This window comes from Petaurus breviceps, unplaced genomic scaffold (genome assembly GCF_028583685.1).
Source record: "Petaurus breviceps papuanus isolate PSGF00001 unplaced genomic scaffold, PetGlider_PUasm1.0 90752, whole genome shotgun sequence".
Taxonomy (NCBI): domain Eukaryota; kingdom Metazoa; phylum Chordata; class Mammalia; order Diprotodontia; family Petauridae; genus Petaurus; species Petaurus breviceps.
The window spans coordinates 3,063,501-3,082,008 of record NW_027187336.1 but is presented as its reverse complement, the minus strand read 5'-3'; the positions used below and the strand labels follow the sequence as shown (position 1 = coordinate 3,082,008).

Below are 18,508 nucleotides of genomic sequence, written 5' to 3'. Positions count from 1 at the left end.
ACACACACACACACACACACACACACACACACACACACACACACACATCTTAGCATAGTAGCAGGAATGGGAAAACTCCAATTCTGAGAAATACCATATGCTTCAACATAGCCCTAGGCAAACAGGTAAATTGCAACATTATGAGTGCCTAAGCAAACAGGCCATCACCAATGCCACAAGCATATCCTTGGGCAAAAAGGTGATCACCAGCAGCCAGATACATGCATGCTACAGTGTAGCTTCAGGGACCTGCAGAAACACCCAACCTCAGCACATGCCAGACACAACCACTAGAACCTCGACTCAACACCAGACAAACTACCAGACTCCATGGCCTCCAGCAGTGCCAACCAACCCCCACCCTACCCCTTAGGAGCAGCACCAGACATGAGAGTCCCATGTGGGCCTCAGGGCAACATCAGTGGCACATTTGGATAGACTGAATAGTTCATGTATTGAAAGCAATTAATCAATTATCATTTAAGTGCTTATTATGTATTAGGCACTGTGCTAAACTTTGATACAAAGAAAGGTAAAAACACAGTCCATGGTCTCAAGGAGCTCACATTTTAATGATATTGCTAATATGGATGGCCATACCCTTTTTGCTTCTCTACTCATTGCTGTCTTTTAGAGTTGAAAGGCTTTGGGGCCAAAAGTCAATAGAATTGGAAAGGTCCTTTAATATACTGTGAGCTTCTCTCCAAATGAATACATGGAAAGCATCCTGATAATGAGTATGTCAAGTGCGTATGTCGAGTTCTATCAACAAATGACAGTCTTTTCTTCTATATGAAGAACTAAGTAAAATTAAATACAAATTTACATGGGAAAAGATTTAGATGAAATAAGAAAACATGGAGTGGTAGAATGAGAGATATCTATTTCTGTATGAGAATGTATACATAGTGACAGAGAGAGTCAGTCAATGAGCATTTGAAGTGGTTATTATTGTTCCAAGTAGTGTGATGAGTCCTGGGCATACAAATACAGAAGTAAAACAGTCCCTGCTCTCAAGAAGCTCACATGTTAGTGAGAGAAATAGTTTTTAGTGAGTGACATTCTGTGTAAAGAATAGTTGATAAAGGAAGTTTGGGAGAGGGTGGTTAACAAGTGGAGTCAATTAAGGGGGAAAAACTAAACTACTTCATTTTCTTTACTGGAAGACAACTGCACTGGTTGATGATGTAGCTTCCTTAGATTTAAATGGGAAAAGGTGGATTTCCTTCTCTCTTGATGGATTAAACAATATCTCATTCCACTTTTTACTTGGAGAGTGGGCCCTCTCCTTATTGCATGCCTAGTCTCTATAGAAATCATGCTCAAGGTCAGTTTCTCCACATCTACTCTACAATCTCTTATTTTCAGACTTGTTACTTCCTGAGATTATTCATATCAAATTGATAGTTTTGTGATACTATCCATATCACTTTGCATTTATTGGTGGCATACTGTGGCATCACAATACCAATATGCCTACTACTGCAATAGAGACAATGACGTCATCAGGAAAGTGTCCCAGCTCTTGAGTTCCCACATTAGGAGAAACTGAAATCAGATGTGATATGTAAGTATCTTAAAAAACATGATTTATACCTTGTTCCTGATATCTCCAAAATCCACTCCCAAACACACAACCCAATTAGGATTTTAGAATGTCAGAATCTGAAAGGAAATAATTTACTTAAAACTTCATTTTATGGATGAGGAAAATGAGGTCAGAATTGTTGCCTTCAGATTACCACTTGTCCTTTCCAATTAAATGTGGCTGTTCAGTTATGCACAACTCTTCATGACCTCATGGACCATCCTTGGAATTTTCTAGGCCAAGATATTGGAGCAGTTTGGTATTTCCTTCTCTAGTTGATGAAGGCAAATAGAGGTTAAGTGACTTGCCCAGGGTCAGACAGCTAGTAAGTATCTGAGATCAAATTTGAACTCAAACCTTCCTGACTGGAGGCTCAGTGCTCTATCCACAGATCCATCTAGTCACCTTCCAATTAAGTATAGCAATTGCTAAATGGAAAGCAAGTACTATAGTCCTTCCAGAGTCAAAGTTTCACTTCCTATGGAGTTTCACGGTTTGTTTTTTGGGGTGTTTTTATGATCATCATATGTATCTAACACCTACAAATAATTTCATTAAACTTCCTTTGCTTTTCATAACCCTTTGATGACCCTCCCTTATTGAGTTCATCCTCCCATCCACATCTGTGCCCTGGAATCTTCCATTGATTAATTCCAGTTTCATTTCTTGCTAGTTGGTATATAATTTACGTTTTCATTAGCTTTAGACTCTCTCCTTATCTTTCTACAACATTCCTTTGTCACCTTTCTCTCCATATAGGCCCATCCTCTATCACTAGTTTAAATTCTCTCTCGGTACTCAAGAATGAGTTGATGAGAATTCAGGTTTCATCAGTCAGATATGAGACTCTTATTCTTCACCTGGTTGACACTAAGCTGCTCTTGACCTAGCAGTTGTTCTGGAAAGAAACCATTAAAAACTGAGAAAATACAACCAACTGGCAGCAGCTCACACCTGTTATTAAATTAAAGCAGCAAAAAAAAGATGTTTAAAATGGTGATACAGTCTATTCCCTTCCATGGCATTATTCTGGTATGCCTTTATATACTCTGTCCTGAGTTATTTTTTGTAGGAAACAAACAGCAGAAAATATCATGGTGTGATTTTCTAGTAGAAGCACTAGAATATTCTATAGTTCAGTAAGAAACACTATAACAAGGGGTGGCTAGGTGTTGCAGTGAGTAAAGCGCCGGCCCCCAAAGTCAGGAGGACCTGAGTTAGGTTCCGGCCTTAGACACTTAACACCCACACCAAAAAAAAACTAGCCATGTAACCTTGGGCAAGTTACTTAACCCCAATTGCCCTCCAAAAGGAAAAAAAAACAAGAAAACAAAAAAAAAACACTATAACAATTCATTTTATTATCTCTCAATTATTCCCATTATACAGATGGAAGAATTTAGACAAAGTTAAACAATTGGCCTAGGGGTTTGCAGTTAAACCAGTAACAAAATATGAATGACAGCATTCTATGAATGTGAAAAATCTGTGGGCACTAGTCTTCTGAGGGGATGCTGGCCTCCTCACTCTGAACATTCATTCTGTGCCAAGACTCAGAAAGTGGAGAAGTGAAGCTAGGGTTTGTGCTCCAAACCAGGGAAGAAAATTTCCTGCCAGGCCAAGGTAAAACCTGAGCTCAGACCCAGGTCACTGACAATAGAATTAGTATTTTCATAGGAAAGAGAAAACCCCGACCTGAGAACAGGAAAGACAAACAATAATGTTACTAAATAGGCATATTTAGTGCCACCTTCACAGGTAGGAAATGTGTAGAAGACTGTTGCTTGAATCTCAGTCTTTTCAGTGACACTAGCACACACAAATACCACTGCCTTTGGCAGCAACATCTGAGTTGTGAAGAGATTTCTAAGTAAACTGAGCACACTTCACTGAATTTCAGCATTAGAAGGAATTTCAGAGTTCTAGCACATTAGAAAAGGCAACTCTCAGAAATGTCCCTGGCAATTGTTATCAGACTTTTGAAATACATACACACACATAGGTATGTACATATATGTATGTATCTGGTTATGTACATATAACACAAACATATATATATACATGTGTGTATATAAACGTATACATATGTGTGTATATCTTTTGTGAGGACTCCACAACCTACTGAGTCTGTCCATTCCACTTCCCAGTAAGTGTTATTGTTAGGAACTTTTTCTCTACCTCAAGCCCAAATACAGTTTGGCATTTTGCATAATTGAAGACTGAAGAAAGCTAGCATCTCACAGATCTAGGTCATTTGCCTAGTATAGCTTTTTATAAGGTGCTATGTCATATTATCCCTGAATAAAGAAGAAAGTGTAGAAAGCAGGTATCCACAAATGATAATTCAATGCCCAATTATGTCTCTAATCATCTAGGTCACAGTTCAAATGTAGGTAATTATGTGGTACTCAAGCGCTTCATGACCCCTTATTTGCTCCCACTACTAAGGTTAAAATTCAATCTACAATTCAAAACGCATTAAGCTTGCAGTGTGCAAGATACTATGTTAGGGAGAGGGGATTTTAAAAAAAAAGGAAAAAATAAACAGAACAGCCCTTGTCCTTGAGATGCTTTCATTCTGTTGGGAACAAAAAAAAAAGTCACTTAAGCTACAACATAAGACTTGTAAAGTACATCTAAACATTTCTGAATGTCATGATCAATTTAACATAATCAAATTCAACATTTTAAGGGCCAACTATGAGTCAGACATATATGTCACTATGTGGGGTGATTGGGATAGAAGAAAAAAAAATAAAAGAAAGAAACAAACATTTATTAAGCACCTACTATTTACCAGGTACTATGCTGTAAGTTTTACAAATATTATCTCCTTTGATCCTTACAACAACCATGGGAGGTAGGTTGCAGTTGAGGAAAGTGAGACAGAAAGAAGTTCAGTGTTTTACCCAGCATCACACAGCTAGTAAGTGTCTGAATCTGAATTTGAACTCTGGTCTTCCTGACTATAAGTCCAGGGCAATATCAAAGGTGCCATGTAGCTGGATTTGATAAAAAGAAATGAAAATCATTCTGGAGCTTACATTCTACCTGTAAGGGATACAACATGTATAAAAGTAAATACAAAATATCTATAAGGCAATACTAATTTCAAAAGAGATATAATGTTAATATTGGCATCTGAGCTGTGTTTTGAAGAAGTCTAAGGATTCTACAAGGTTAAGGTGATGAGAAAGAATATTCCAGACATGGGGAACCATGTGTGGCTTCAATGTTTTCTCTCCTATCTCACCTTTGCACTAACTATCCATCACTACTGGAATGAACCCCTTCCTCACCATTACTTACAATCACTCATTTCCTTCCTCAATTCAAGCATTGCCTTCTACATGAAGCCTTTCTCCATCCCCCTAGCGATTAAGAACTAGACATTCTTACCCCCAAATACCCTGCTTTTATTTTATGTATATTTCATATGTGGTTATGTAACTCTCTGCCATTGTGTTTGGATCTAGTCTGATGAGGCAGATTTCAAAATGGTCCAAGTTCAAAGCAAGGCTATCTTTAAAAACGCATTTATGAAATGGCTTATGGGAGGTACACAGCTGCATGGGTGTGGAGGGAAAAGGTCGCTGAGGCAGACAGCAGCAGGAGTGAGCCAGGCAAGCTGATTCACCAACCACAGGGGTGATTTCCAGGTCTGTCACCACACAAGTGGGCATCTGTTGGAGCTGAGTAAGAGATAGGGCCTGCAGCAGCAAAAACAGCTACTCCTGGGGCTATCAACCCACACCCTGGAAGTTTAAAAATCACCTGCCTGAACTTCCCAGGACCAAGATGTTAAGAGTATACCCCAGCTGCTCTAATCCTCCCCTCTGACCCTGAAAACCCAGAGAATATTGCCCCAGAGCAAAATCCTAAAATAGTGGAACCAACTGAAGGCTTGGGAGTCCTGGATGAAGGCTAAGGCTGTGACTCAAAAAACAGATTGCAAAGACAAAGACTTTAGAATTTTATTATTGCCAGCTTGAAGAACCAAATTCAGAAGGAGACAGAATTGACTCTATACCCACAGCTGAAGCCTCAAAAGGGAATATGAATTGGTTTCAAGCCCAGAAAGCATTCTTGGAAGAGCTCAAGAAGGACTTTAAAAACCAAATTAGAGAATTAAAAGATAAATTGACCAATTCTTTTAAAATTACAATTGCAACCAGTGTTTCTGATAAAGGCCTCATTTCTAAAATATACAGAAAATTGAGTCAGATCTATAAGAATACAAGTCATTCCCCGATTGATGAATGGCCAAAGGATATGGACAGACCATTTTCAGAAGAAGAAATTAAAGATGTCTATGAACATATGAGAAAATACTCTAAATCACTATTGATTAGAGAAATGCAAATTAAAACAATTTTGAGATGCCAAATATCACTAGTCAGATTGGCTAAGATGACAAAACAGGAAAATGATAAATGCTGGAGAGGATGCGGAAAAATTGGGATACTAATGCATCATTGGTGGAGTTGTGAACTAATCCAACAATTCTGGAGAGCAATCTGGAAGTATGCCCAAAGGGCTATAAAAAAGCCCTTTGAGGTGAGGCAGCTACAGCCCTGGCTCCAGCCCTGGCCCCAGCTTTGGCTTCGGCCCCGGCTTTGGCTTCGGCCCCGGCCCAGCCTGGCGTGAGCAACATGGACTTCAACATGAAGAAGCTGGTGGCGGACGCAGTCATCTTCCTCAGCCACCTGGTGCAGTTCACAGAAGAAAAGCTTGGTAAGGCAGAGAAGACTGAATTGGATGCTCACTTAGAGAACCTTCCTAGTAAAGCTGAATGCACCAAACAGTGGACAGAAAAAATTATGAAGCAAACAGAGGTGCTGTTGGAGCCAAATCCCAATGCTAGAATAGAAGAGTTTGTTTATGAGAAGTTGGATAGAAAAGCTCCAAGTCGTATAAACAACCAAGCACTCTTAGGGCACTACATGATTGATGCAGGGAACGAGTTTGGCCCTCCAACTGCGTATGGTAATGCCCTCATCAAATGTGGAGAAACACAAAAATGAATTTGAACAGCAGACAAAGAACTGATTCATACATTGGCAATAAACTTTCTTACTCCTTTAAGAAACTTTATAGAATGAGATTATAAAACAATTGCTAAAGAAAAGAAACTACTGCAAAATAAGAGACTTGATTTGGATGCAGCAAAGACCAGACTGAAAAAGGCAAAAACTACAGAGACTAGAGCCTCAGCTGAATAAGAATTAAGAATAACTCAGAGTGAATTTGACCATCAAGCAGAGATTACCAGACTCCTTCTGGAAGGGATCAGCAGTACACATGGCCACCATCTTCGCTGCCTGAATGACTTTGTGGAAGCCCAAACGACTTACTATGCTCAGTGCTACCAGTACATGCTGAACATGCAGAAACAACTTGGGAGTTATCTATCTGCCTTCATATCTATCAACAATCAGGCTTCCACAACTTCTGCGTCAAACGCCTCCACTTCCTCATCAACTCCAGTTACCTCCTCTCTGTTGCCTTCAACAAGTAGCACAATTGTTACTCCCTCCCTCAGTGACTTGAAGGAATCCAGTGAAGTAGGAAAGCCAGGGTTCTCTATGATTATGATGCTGCAAACAGTAGTGAATTATCACTTCTTGCAGATGAGGTGGTCACAGTGTACAGTATTGTTGGTATGGATTAAGACTGGCTGATGGGTGAAAGGGGAAATCAAAAGGGCAAAGTACCAATTACTTACTTAGAACTGCTCAACTAAGAGGGGGCCTCTATCCAGACTACCAGTTATGACATGATATTTATATCATAGGTTTAAGTGTCTTCCATGTTAATGTCTTAAAAGAGACTCAGAAACTACCAGCCATCAGAACTAGGCTTTTCTGCCAATAATGTTGCATAGTAAATTTTTCATTGCTTCACATTTGGTGTTAAGAGCTTTTTACTTCGTGCCAAGAATGTTTTCTTACAGGATTCTCTGTTTCTACTGAAGTTTTCACTAACAAGTGGATTCTACTTTTGAGTAAACTAGATCGAAAGCAAGAGCTCTGTTTTCTATTGAATTTTTCACTAACGGCAAGCTTTTTCCTTTATGTAAAATAAATTTATTGTGAATTGAGAAAAAAAGCCCTTTGATCCATCAATACCCCTTGTAGGACTGTATCCCAAAAAAATCACACAAGTGGGAAAAGGACCCATATGTACAAAAATATTTATAGAAGCTCTATTTGTGATGGCAAAGAATTGGAAATCACGGGGATGCCCATCAATTGGGGAATGGCTAAACAAGTTGTGGTATATGAATGTAATGGAATACAATTGTGCTATAAGAAAAGAGGAGCAGACAGACTTTGTAATAACTTGCAGAGACATATAAACTGATGCTGAATGATGAGGAGAGCAGAACCAGGAGAACTTTGTACACAATTACAGACACATCATACATGTGATGACTAACTTTGATAGACTGGGCTCCTCTCAACAATACAAGGTTAGAAGACAACTATGAAAGACTCGTGATGGAAAGGGTTATCCACATCCAGAGAAATGTCTACAAAGTCTGAATGCAGATTGGAGCAAACTACTTGCTCTCTCTCCTTTGTGTTTTGTTTTGTTTTATTTTGTCCCTTCTTTCTCATTGTTCTCTCCATTGGTTATAATCCTTCTTTTCAATATGACTAATGTTCAACATGAAAAAAATAAATAAAATGACTTATAATTATTTCCTTAGTTAGAAAGAATAAAACAAGACACTTTAATGATGGGCTGAGATGGGGAAAGGTTCAGATTCCAGACCTGCACAAGGAAAAGTCACTCTCTCTGTGCCACACTCTCCCAGAGTTGTCCCAGAACTCATTCAGGGAACAAAGTGATATCATGAAATGTAAGGACAAGGTCAACCATAAGAATTTATAAGAGATAAATCTTTAACAGAATTCAATCTTTAACAGAAATTTTTTAAGACAAAATTAGAAATCAGTACCAATCATACCTGTTTGTGAAACAAGGGTAGAGGATACACACCCATACACATATAAAATGTGTATATACACTATTTGTGTGCGTGTGTATATATATATATATATATGATTACAATCTCTCTCATTAGAAGAGTCATCAAGTGATGTGACTGACATGGGAGAGAGTGCATGAAACTCATACACCAATGGAAAATTACAAATTGTCCACAGGTCTATGGGACCACTCCCTTCAGGTCTCATATTCCTGGTAAACAGTTATAGTAAAAGCATTTCAGACGCAATTTATTTTTTATTTTTTAATATTAAATTAATTTTTAGACTAAATTTCAAGACACATGCATGCAGATAACCTTAGCAAACTGAGAGAGTTGGATATGCAGAGGTGGTAGCCAAAAAGGAAGGGGGAATATGCATCTCAATATGTACCTGCCAGTGAGATAAACTTTAAATACCTTGGCTTATTCATCGTATCTTGTATACACACATGCATGTATATACACATAAATATGCATATATGTATAAGTAATGTATGTATATACATGTATATGTAATCACCATGCTCCTCCCATTAGGACCATGCCTAAGCCATCCTATACATAGGAAGAAAAGAACAGAGAGAGAAAAAATAGTCTATTTATATATAATATACATATATAAAATAAATGGAATATGTACATTTAATTAAATATATTTTCTTCAAGCTGAGATGACTCAGGTATGGTCCTGAAGGGAAGAACACGAATCCACTGACCTTTCTTAATCATTCTTTTAATAGACATGATTTTGCAATATAATTTTATTTTTAAATATCACATAAAATAAATGAATGAAATCTCTTATTTTTTCTTTGTCTTGAAAAATTGATTTTGTTTTGAAGAATAACAGATTTTCAAGAGGTCACAGAAAACGTCAATGAAATATGCAATATTCTTCCCAGCTGGAGGGCTTTAACCTCTGTACTCAGGAAGTTAAAAACATAGGACTAGGTACTAGGGATTTCCAAGTCCAAGTCTGGTCACCATATGGCCTTTATCAACATATTTGCTTTCTCTGGGAACTTAGCTTTACTCTTCTTGGTATTCCTGACATCAGAAAGAAGCCAGAAAAGAGGAGATTTGCTTGTTCTTTGTCTTATGTCCCTTAAACAAAAGAAGCAAAATGGTTTGAACCATATTCAAAAACTACTGGAACCTCACCTCTTGACACCTGCATCTTCACCTCTAGCCACACAGAGAGCTCAGCATCCATCTATAAGCATTGCTCAGAAGGAACAAAGAACTCAGAAGAAAGTGCAAATGAACCAAAGGGAATGAATCTGGAGAGAGCCCGGCAGGTAGGTGGATCAGGGCACAAAAAAATCTGTTTGATGTTTCTATTAGCTCTAAAAGCCAAGGAAATGGAATTAGAAAGGAAACCATATGAGAGGATTCTTTGAACAAGATCATTTTGCTAGTGCTAATAATAGCTGCCATACACATTTAAGGGGCAAAAAATAGTCACAGAAGTTGGAGATTGAGCAAACTGTGCCCACAAACAGGTTGGTAATGAATTAAAGACTCCAGGTAAGTATTGCAGGACCATGGACAGTGACCATATCATCAACAATGACTAGGGGCATTCAAGATGCCTCCTTGAAATAAATGTCCATAGTCTGCAGAGGAGTTGAAGCCTGAGAATTGCTAGCATGTTAAATGTCCACTGGCTATAGAGGCCCTTTCCTAAGGGCATTTCTAAGGGACTGGGGGAGAGTGAAAGGGGAGAATTATCAGAAGCTGTGATCTCTTAAGTATCAGCAACTACTAAAATTCTCCCCCAAACACTCATTTCCTGAAGTTTTCCTATCAGCATCCTTACCTTATAATTTATTATCCTATCAGAAAACATACAGAGACCCTACCTTACTCAAAATTTAGACCTGAGGTGAGGAACAAAAAGCTGTCTCACCACACACACACACACACACACACACACACACACACACTCACTCACACTCACACTGAATAGACAATCTATTCCCAAATAATTATGCATAGAACTCCCAGATTCATATATCCAATCCTTTTCTTCCTCTTGGTCTCCAAGGCTCTCATATTAGGATAACAATATCATAAGCTCAGAGCTAGAAGGGACCTCAGATGTTATCTAGTACATTCCCCTTATTATAGAAATGAGAAGACTGAGGCTCAAGGTGATTAAGTGATTAGTCCAAGCCCATAAATATAAAAAATAGGATTTGAACCCATATCTTTTGACATCATAGTCAGTGCATTCTGTACTACACCACTGGTACTATTATTATTAACTGCCTGGGAAACACTTTTCTGAATCTCCTTTTAGGTTCAATATGTCCAAATCATAATTATCTCTGCCCCTCACCCTACACCCTACACCTTTCCTTCAAATTTCCCTATTTCTGTTGAGGCTACCACTTTCCTCCCAGCCACTCAAGTTTTCAACCTGGGAGTCATCCTTGATTTCTTTATCTTGTATTGTCAATATCCAATCAATGGCTAACTCCTACAGGTTCTATCTATACAACACCTCTCATATCCATCCCCTTTCTTTTCTTACAGTCACAACCTCAGTTCAGTCACTAATCACCTGTTGCCTGGATTATAGGAGTAGCCTACCCTGCATCCAGTTTCTTCCCTCTCCATTCTACTATCCACACAGTTACCAAAACCATCTCCCTAAGGCATTGGTGATTTCCCAGCTCGGAAATCTTCAATGGTTCCTCATAACTCTAGGATAAAATAGAAATTCCTTCACTGTAGGATAAAATAGAAATACCTAAGTCTCTCCATCTTAAATATATACATATATGTGTGTGTGTGTGTGTGTCTGTGTGTTTATGTCTGTGTATATGTATGTAAAATGTTTGTGTGTGTCTGTGGATGTGTATATAAAATGTCTGTGTGTGTGCATACATACATACATACACACACACACACACACATCTCTACCCCAAATTATTCATCAGTGTTCTCATGCTCTCATCTTGTATTTCTAACTGGATGTACTATCAGAACCTCCAACTTAGCATAAAGAAAACTGAATTCATTTTCCCCAAAATACAAAAATGGCAGCACCATCTTCTGAATTATCTAGACTTAGGGCCTCAGATTCATGTTTCCCAATTTCTTCTTTACCTCAGTGTGATAGTAATGGCAATTAAAGTTCCCTCTGTATTGGCTTAGTTTTCAAACTGATTGTGTTAAAACCCAGAGCTTGTTAATCCCGCCTGTGGGATAGACTTGTTGATGTGAAAAGAAAGTCCTGAACTGGGAGGAGCTGGTGACGTAGATTTGGAGAGACAAGAGAGAGGCAGAAGAACTTTTTTGGAACCTCGTGGAGGCAGAGAGAGACGGAGAGCATTGCTGAGTGCCACTTTGAATTGCCCTGGACTTTTGAGACCTGCCCCCTGAGCTGCCAAGGACTGAGGAGACATGGCTGTTTTGCTGGTACTTTGTCTGTCTGTTTTGATGTTGTTTTGCCAGATTTGTCCACTGGTGAAAGACAGTCCTGTTGTTGAAGAAGTCCTGGAACTTGACTTTTGGTTAAGAAACCCTGAGACTGTCCTGCAGACAGAGAGTGAATACTGTCCACTGGTGAAGGACAGTGCTGTTGTTGCAGGGGTCTGGAGACTGTCCTGCAGACAGAATGAATACTGTCCACTGGTGAAGGACAGTGCTGTTGTTGCAGGGGTCTGGGAACCTTTCTGTTGGTTCAGAAGCCCTGAAGAAGGATTTTCTTGTTGTATGTTTACAGAAATCCTGGGAGAGGGCTTTGCTAATGTTTTCAGGGGTTCTAGGACTGTTCTATAGACAGAGGATGAATTAATGAAGGGACTGGCAATGTATCTTGTGGCCTTCCTAAGCCTTGTCTCCCCAGGAACTAAGATTGCTGAGAACTTGCCTCGTGTCAAGATGAAGAAAAACCTCCATTTGGGTATTAAGTGCTGTGTTTAAGCTTGATGTAACTCTGGGGTAGATTCAATTGAGATCCAAGGGTGGGGAACTTTTGACCTTTTTGTGTTCTATGGTTGACCAAATGAATGTACTTTACTTAGATTGGAAACTAATCTCCATTTGAGAAGAGGGGCTTTGTGGTGGACTAAATGAAGGTACAGCCTAGAGGTGGAGTAGTATTTAGAACAGGGACTTTGTAGTTGATTGAATTATTGGAAGGTCCTGGGGTGGGGTAGTACTTGGAGATTATTTAATCACACTTAGTAAATGCTGTATTTTGAATGATGTCATGTTTTGACCTTCTCTGTTCTTGGTTTGTCACTGAATAAAATGGAGAGCACCTATGCTGGTATTCTGAACCTTGGGAAGTTGCCTTTGCTTGGCATTACAGTACACTCAGCTTCTCTCATCTGCCTCTCCTGTCACAGAAAGAGAGATAAACATCTGCATGTGCTTATGACACCATTGCCTCCATTCTTCTCCAGGGCCTTGCACTACAATCTAGCTTCTTTGTCTCAAGCATCATAAGGCTCTTCCTCTTCATTGCCTCCTATCCCTCTGCCTACCTACATGTTTGGACATCCTTAATACTAAAAAGTCAGTCTTCACCATGTCTGTGCTATCCAGCTACCATCCCATCTCATCTCTCTTCTCCTCTTCCCTACTAAACTCCTTTTTAAAAATCACCTATGCCTTATGGATTCCTCTATTTCCTCACTTCCCACTCGGGTTCCCACCCATACCTCTCTACTAAGAGTCCTCTTAGTGTTATCAGTGGCATTATAATCACCAAATCTAATGCCTTTTTATTTTTTTTTGGTCAAATTCTGGGGTTTGGAGTTAGGAAAGAGTGCAGAGAGGGCAGCTGGGAGATATAACAGATAGAACAGATAGAGTACTGAGCTTGGACTCTAGAAAATCAAAGGATCATAGATTTAGAAATGGAGGGGTCCTTAAAGATCATGGACTTCAAATCATCATTTTACAGATGACAACACAGAAGCACAGAGAAGTTGCATCTTACTCAGGATTACAGAGCTGGTAGAATCCTAATAAAGCTGCCCCTAGCCCCAATATTCTAACTTCTTTATAGGCCCCACTGAACAGCAGGTCCACTGTCACTACCTAGCCACTCACTTCCCACCCCCACACACATACTTAAAATACTAATTTCTTCATATATATCCCATTGCTCACTAGAACAACAGGTGTGTCCTAGAACTCCTATTCTCACAGAACAGCAAGTGTGTCCATGTGATGGGATCCCAGCCGCTGCCTCTAGCTAGTCACTGCTCCCCAGATCCATTCCTCATATTCCCCACAGAAACAGCAGGTATGTCTATACACTCAACCACAACCATATCCATCTAGTCTCAGAGAGGACCACAATACTCAGCCAATCAGAAAGCAGCAGCACCAGGATGCACAAGCAGGATGTGAACCCCAAAACAATAAAAGGAACTTTCCCTAAGTAGGCACCTGCACAGTATTAGCAAAAGCTGTCCTTTAGGTGAATTTATGACAGAGGCTTATTATAATATCGTTATCATACATACATAACCCCCAATGAGTTTTTTCTGTATGCATTGTGGGTAATGACATGCACAGTTCCACTGTAACTGGGACTCCTCCCCTATAATCCCTTAACAAATCCCTCCTGCCTTTTTAATATTCATAATTCTGTTGTGTAATTGCATCTTTATCCTATAAAAATCCATCTTGCTTTCTTTGAAGTTTCTGGTTCCTTTTAGAATTTAGCCCACTTCATAAGAGGTGTCAATCTCTTGGATTAGAGGTAGTCTGACTCTGAATTCTTTGAGATGGTTTCACCACCACACATTATGAAACTGCAACAGAGCATGTAAGTGGCTGAGTTAGAATTTGTACCTAGGACTTCTTGTTTCCAAGTATGGTATCCTATCCACTAAACAAAACCTGAGTTCAAATTTTGACCCAGAATAAGTCATTTAATGTCTGTCAGCCTTTGTTTCTTTACCTATAAAAAGAAAATAATAGCACCTATTCCATAGAGTATTGTGATGATCAAATGAAATAATATAAGTAATTTACAAAACTCTAAAGCATTATATAATTGGTAGTTGTTTTTACTCCCCATCTCTCTTGACCTATATACAGCTCTTAACCATTTTTACCACCCTATTCCACTGAATACCTTCTAATTCTCTGACTTAAGAGAAATTCTACTTTCCTATTTCTGTTTTCTGCAATCTGTCTGACTACTCTTCTTCCTCTGTCTTATTTACTTGTTCATTATCCTCTTTCTGGCCCCTTATCATGGAGTCTCTCTGAATATTCTGTCCTGGCCTCCTTTGTCTTTTCCAGCTAGTTAGCTAGCTACTCTCTCCCTTGTCAATTTCCACAGTTTAAATAAATGACTTGAAAATTTATACTTCTACTCTTTACCTCCTTTCTGATCTCCATATCTTTGCTCCTGTGGCCTACAGGACATTTCCATTTGGGTGTTCGTTCTCCCATCCATTTCAAACACCATTAGTCTAAAATTTTGTTGTTGTTGTTGATGATGGAAATGATGATTTCTTTTTAATCTATTTATGTTTGAAATCTGTCTTCTTACTAGATTTCTAATTCCTTGAGACAAGGGATTGTCTTATATAAATTTTGTATCATTCTCCCTTCCTCTGCCTAACAGAGTGATCAGCTCATGATAAGTGCTCAATAAATGTGTCTGGCTGTATCATTCCCCACTTTTATCCCCTATTTTAATGTCTTTATGCCTTTGCTCAAGGTATCCTTTATGTTTGGAATGTACATCTCACTTCTCTTGCCCCCATTTCTATTGACAGCTACCCTGCCACTTCCTACAAAGCTCAGCTCCAAAACCATTGCCTCCACAAAACCTTCCAGACATGCCCCATGCCCTTCTACCAGGAAAATTAGTCACCTTTTCTAAAAATTTTCCTAGTAGTTTGGTCCCCACCATTGCCTTATCCCATTCTCCCTTTTATTATGAACTCATATACCCCTTCCCTAGATAAAAAAACTCGTGAGAGTAAATTGTGTGTGTGCGTGTGCGCACACGAATGCATGCTTAAAACCCTAGAGACTAGCAAAGTACATTGTATGATAAAGCCACTTAATAAATGTTTCTTAAATTGAATTGTGCTCCCACAAATATAGGCTTTTCCTGATGAGGTGCAAGAAAAGAAGCCTCACATGATGAGTAACAAGTTCACAACATACCCTCAAGCTTCTTCATATGTTTTTTAAGGCATGACACTTTTGTTTATTAGAACTCAATCAGATCTATTCAGGGGCTTTTTTTTTAATTTATTCAGGAAAACAAATAGAACAATTCCTTAATATCTTCCTTTTGAGGAATTTTTGGTCAAATTAGTTCCCCTGCACAAATATCCCCCTTGCTAACACTGAACATTAAGATAGATGACAAGTTAAAATCACTAAATTACCACCATGCTCACGGGTTGCAAAGAGGAGCTGAATGAACTAGATTAATTTAAAATTAAAAAGAAAGAAAAGAAAGAATTGGATAAAATTTGAGTATTATTTTTAAAAATGAACAGTTACCTAGATTATTTTAAAAGTTTGGTAAGTTGGGGCAGCTACGTGGCGCAGGGAATAGAGCACCAGCCCTGGAGTCAGGAGGACTTGAGTTCAAATTCGACCTCAGACACTTAACACAAAAACTAGCCATGTGACCTTGGGCAAGTCACTTAAATCTAATTGCCCTCCAAGAAAAAAAAAGAAAAAATGTTTGGTAAATTCCACAACCAAACTGTACTAGTTTAAATCTTGTTTTGAAGGAGAAAAATCTACTTCAGTCCAACAAGTTTCCCTTTTTGCTGGGTCATATCTAAAAAATAAAATAAAATTGGAGTATACTCTCTTTATTTCTGCTTGGTTTCAACTCCAGGAACAGCATGCCTGCTGGGTACTCTCTATCCCAGATGACTCTGGAGGAGAGAATAAAGCTGGTGACTGACAAACCCTCCCTCACTTAAATTCAATTCACTTTAAAGTCAAGGCATGACTTTCCTATGTCATGGTCTTCTTTGAGAATGAAGGACAAACAACAGGTCCACTCCATTATGGTCTTTCATCATAAGTGGGGAAACTGTATTCCATTATTCTCCTCACAGAAAGGTCAGTCTTTTTGAAAAGGAATTTTATTTTTTCCCAATTCCACTTAAAGATAATTTTTAACATTTTATTTTTTAAAAATTTTGAGTTCCAAATTTTCTCCTTCCTTTCACCTTCCTCATCCCTAATAATGTAAGCAATTTAATACAGGTTATATATGTACAATTGTGTAAAATAGATTAAAAGAGAAAAAACACAAAAAGATAAAGAAAGTGAGAAACAGTATACTTCAATCTGCATTCAGACTCCATCAGTTCTTTCTCCAATATGTGGACAGCATTTTTCATCATGAGTCTCTTGGAATTGTCTTGAATCATTTTATTTCTGAGAATAGCTAAGTCATTCACAACTGATCATCCTACAACATTACTCTTACTGTGTACAGTGTTCTCCTGGTACAGAACAGTCATGCTTAACACAGTCACAGGACAAACTAAATATAAACTAACTGGAACCTGAGAAAAACCAATCTCCTCATAATAGATAGTGAAGTCAGCATGCAACCCTTCTTTAAGTTTCCCATTAATCACTACAAGCACCAGTTCTAAGGATGAAAATAGAAAAGGAGGAACTTAAAAGATCACAGAAATCTTGACACTTGTCCATGGTCTCCCATACAAATAAATGCCCAGTGGACTTCTGCCCTTATTTGATTACATCATTCCTTCTAGATCTTACCCTTTTAAGTCAGCCATGACAATTTTGACTGGCTAGATAAGATATTGGGTTAGTTCAGGGCCTGGCTTTCCTACTCATTGTGCATTCAGTTTGCCAGGCCTCTCTCAGACCTTCTAGAGACAGTTTTCTAGCCCTTGCTACAAATATGAGTGGCCCAAGTGCATGGGTGGCACTTACTTCAATATTTCAAAGGAACCCTGATCTCATCAATGTCATGGTAAACACAACCCATATACCTTACCAAGTGCCTCTTTTTATGTCTATGTATCCAACCTATTAGAGGTCTATTGTGTTTTTTTTATTTCGCTTATACCAATGGAGCACTAAGACTTTTCATCTTTTATCCCTTAATCTCATCACTTAACCAACCCATCTCTGTTTGCAGTCATAAATATCCATGATAAGATCTTTTTGATCACTTCTTATATATGACATCTATAGCATTTCTTCAGCCTAAACCCACTCTACATTTTTTTATTGGTCCTTGGGAAACACAGTTTTGGTTTGCTTAAGAGCATAGTATTACTCTCACATAAAAGATTCCTAGTCATATAGTAACACTGAAAGAGTATTGACATTTAAAAAAAAAGATGCCATTTTGCTGCAGACAGATCTTGGGATAATTGAAAGTGTTTTGCAATTTTACAACTGCAATCCAGTTTACTCTCTTCCTCCTATTCAATTCTTAAACTGGTATATTATCTACACTGTGCCTAAGATGTGTATGTGTGTGTCTGTATGTGTGTGTAAAAATTAACCCAATAAATTGCATGCCATAATCTAGGTAATATGAATTCTCTATCCAGTTGGAGATTTTTTCTTTTTAAATGACTAATCTAATCTCTTTTGAATGACCTCAAAATTGATCTTATTGATGAGGCCCTGTAGTGTCCCATGGTTCATTGAGATCAACACAATGTCATCTGAAAATGAGTGTTATCTGGAAACCTTCCAAGTCAAATCTACTGCAGAATCATAGAATGTGATATTTAAGACTAAAAGTGATTTTCAGGCCATCTACTGCAACCCCCTCACTTCACACATGAAGAAACTGAGACCAAAGGAGATTAAATGACTTGACCAAATCATATGGGTAATAAGTAGCAGAGTGAAGATTTTGAGACCAGATCCTCTGATGCCAAGTCCAACACTCTTTCTATTGTACCACAGAT

At 38.5% G+C, this 18,508-nt stretch overlaps 1 long non-coding RNA gene and 1 pseudogene across 6 annotated transcripts in view; one reads left to right on the top strand and one right to left on the bottom strand.

The window, feature by feature from the left end:
• LOC138146092 (uncharacterized) overlaps nucleotides 1-18,508 on the bottom strand; it is a 193,383-nt gene that overhangs the window by 64,882 nt on the left and 109,993 nt on the right. The window lies entirely within an intron of this gene.
• On the top strand, nucleotides 6,195-7,696 carry LOC138146043 (endophilin-B1 pseudogene; annotated as a pseudogene).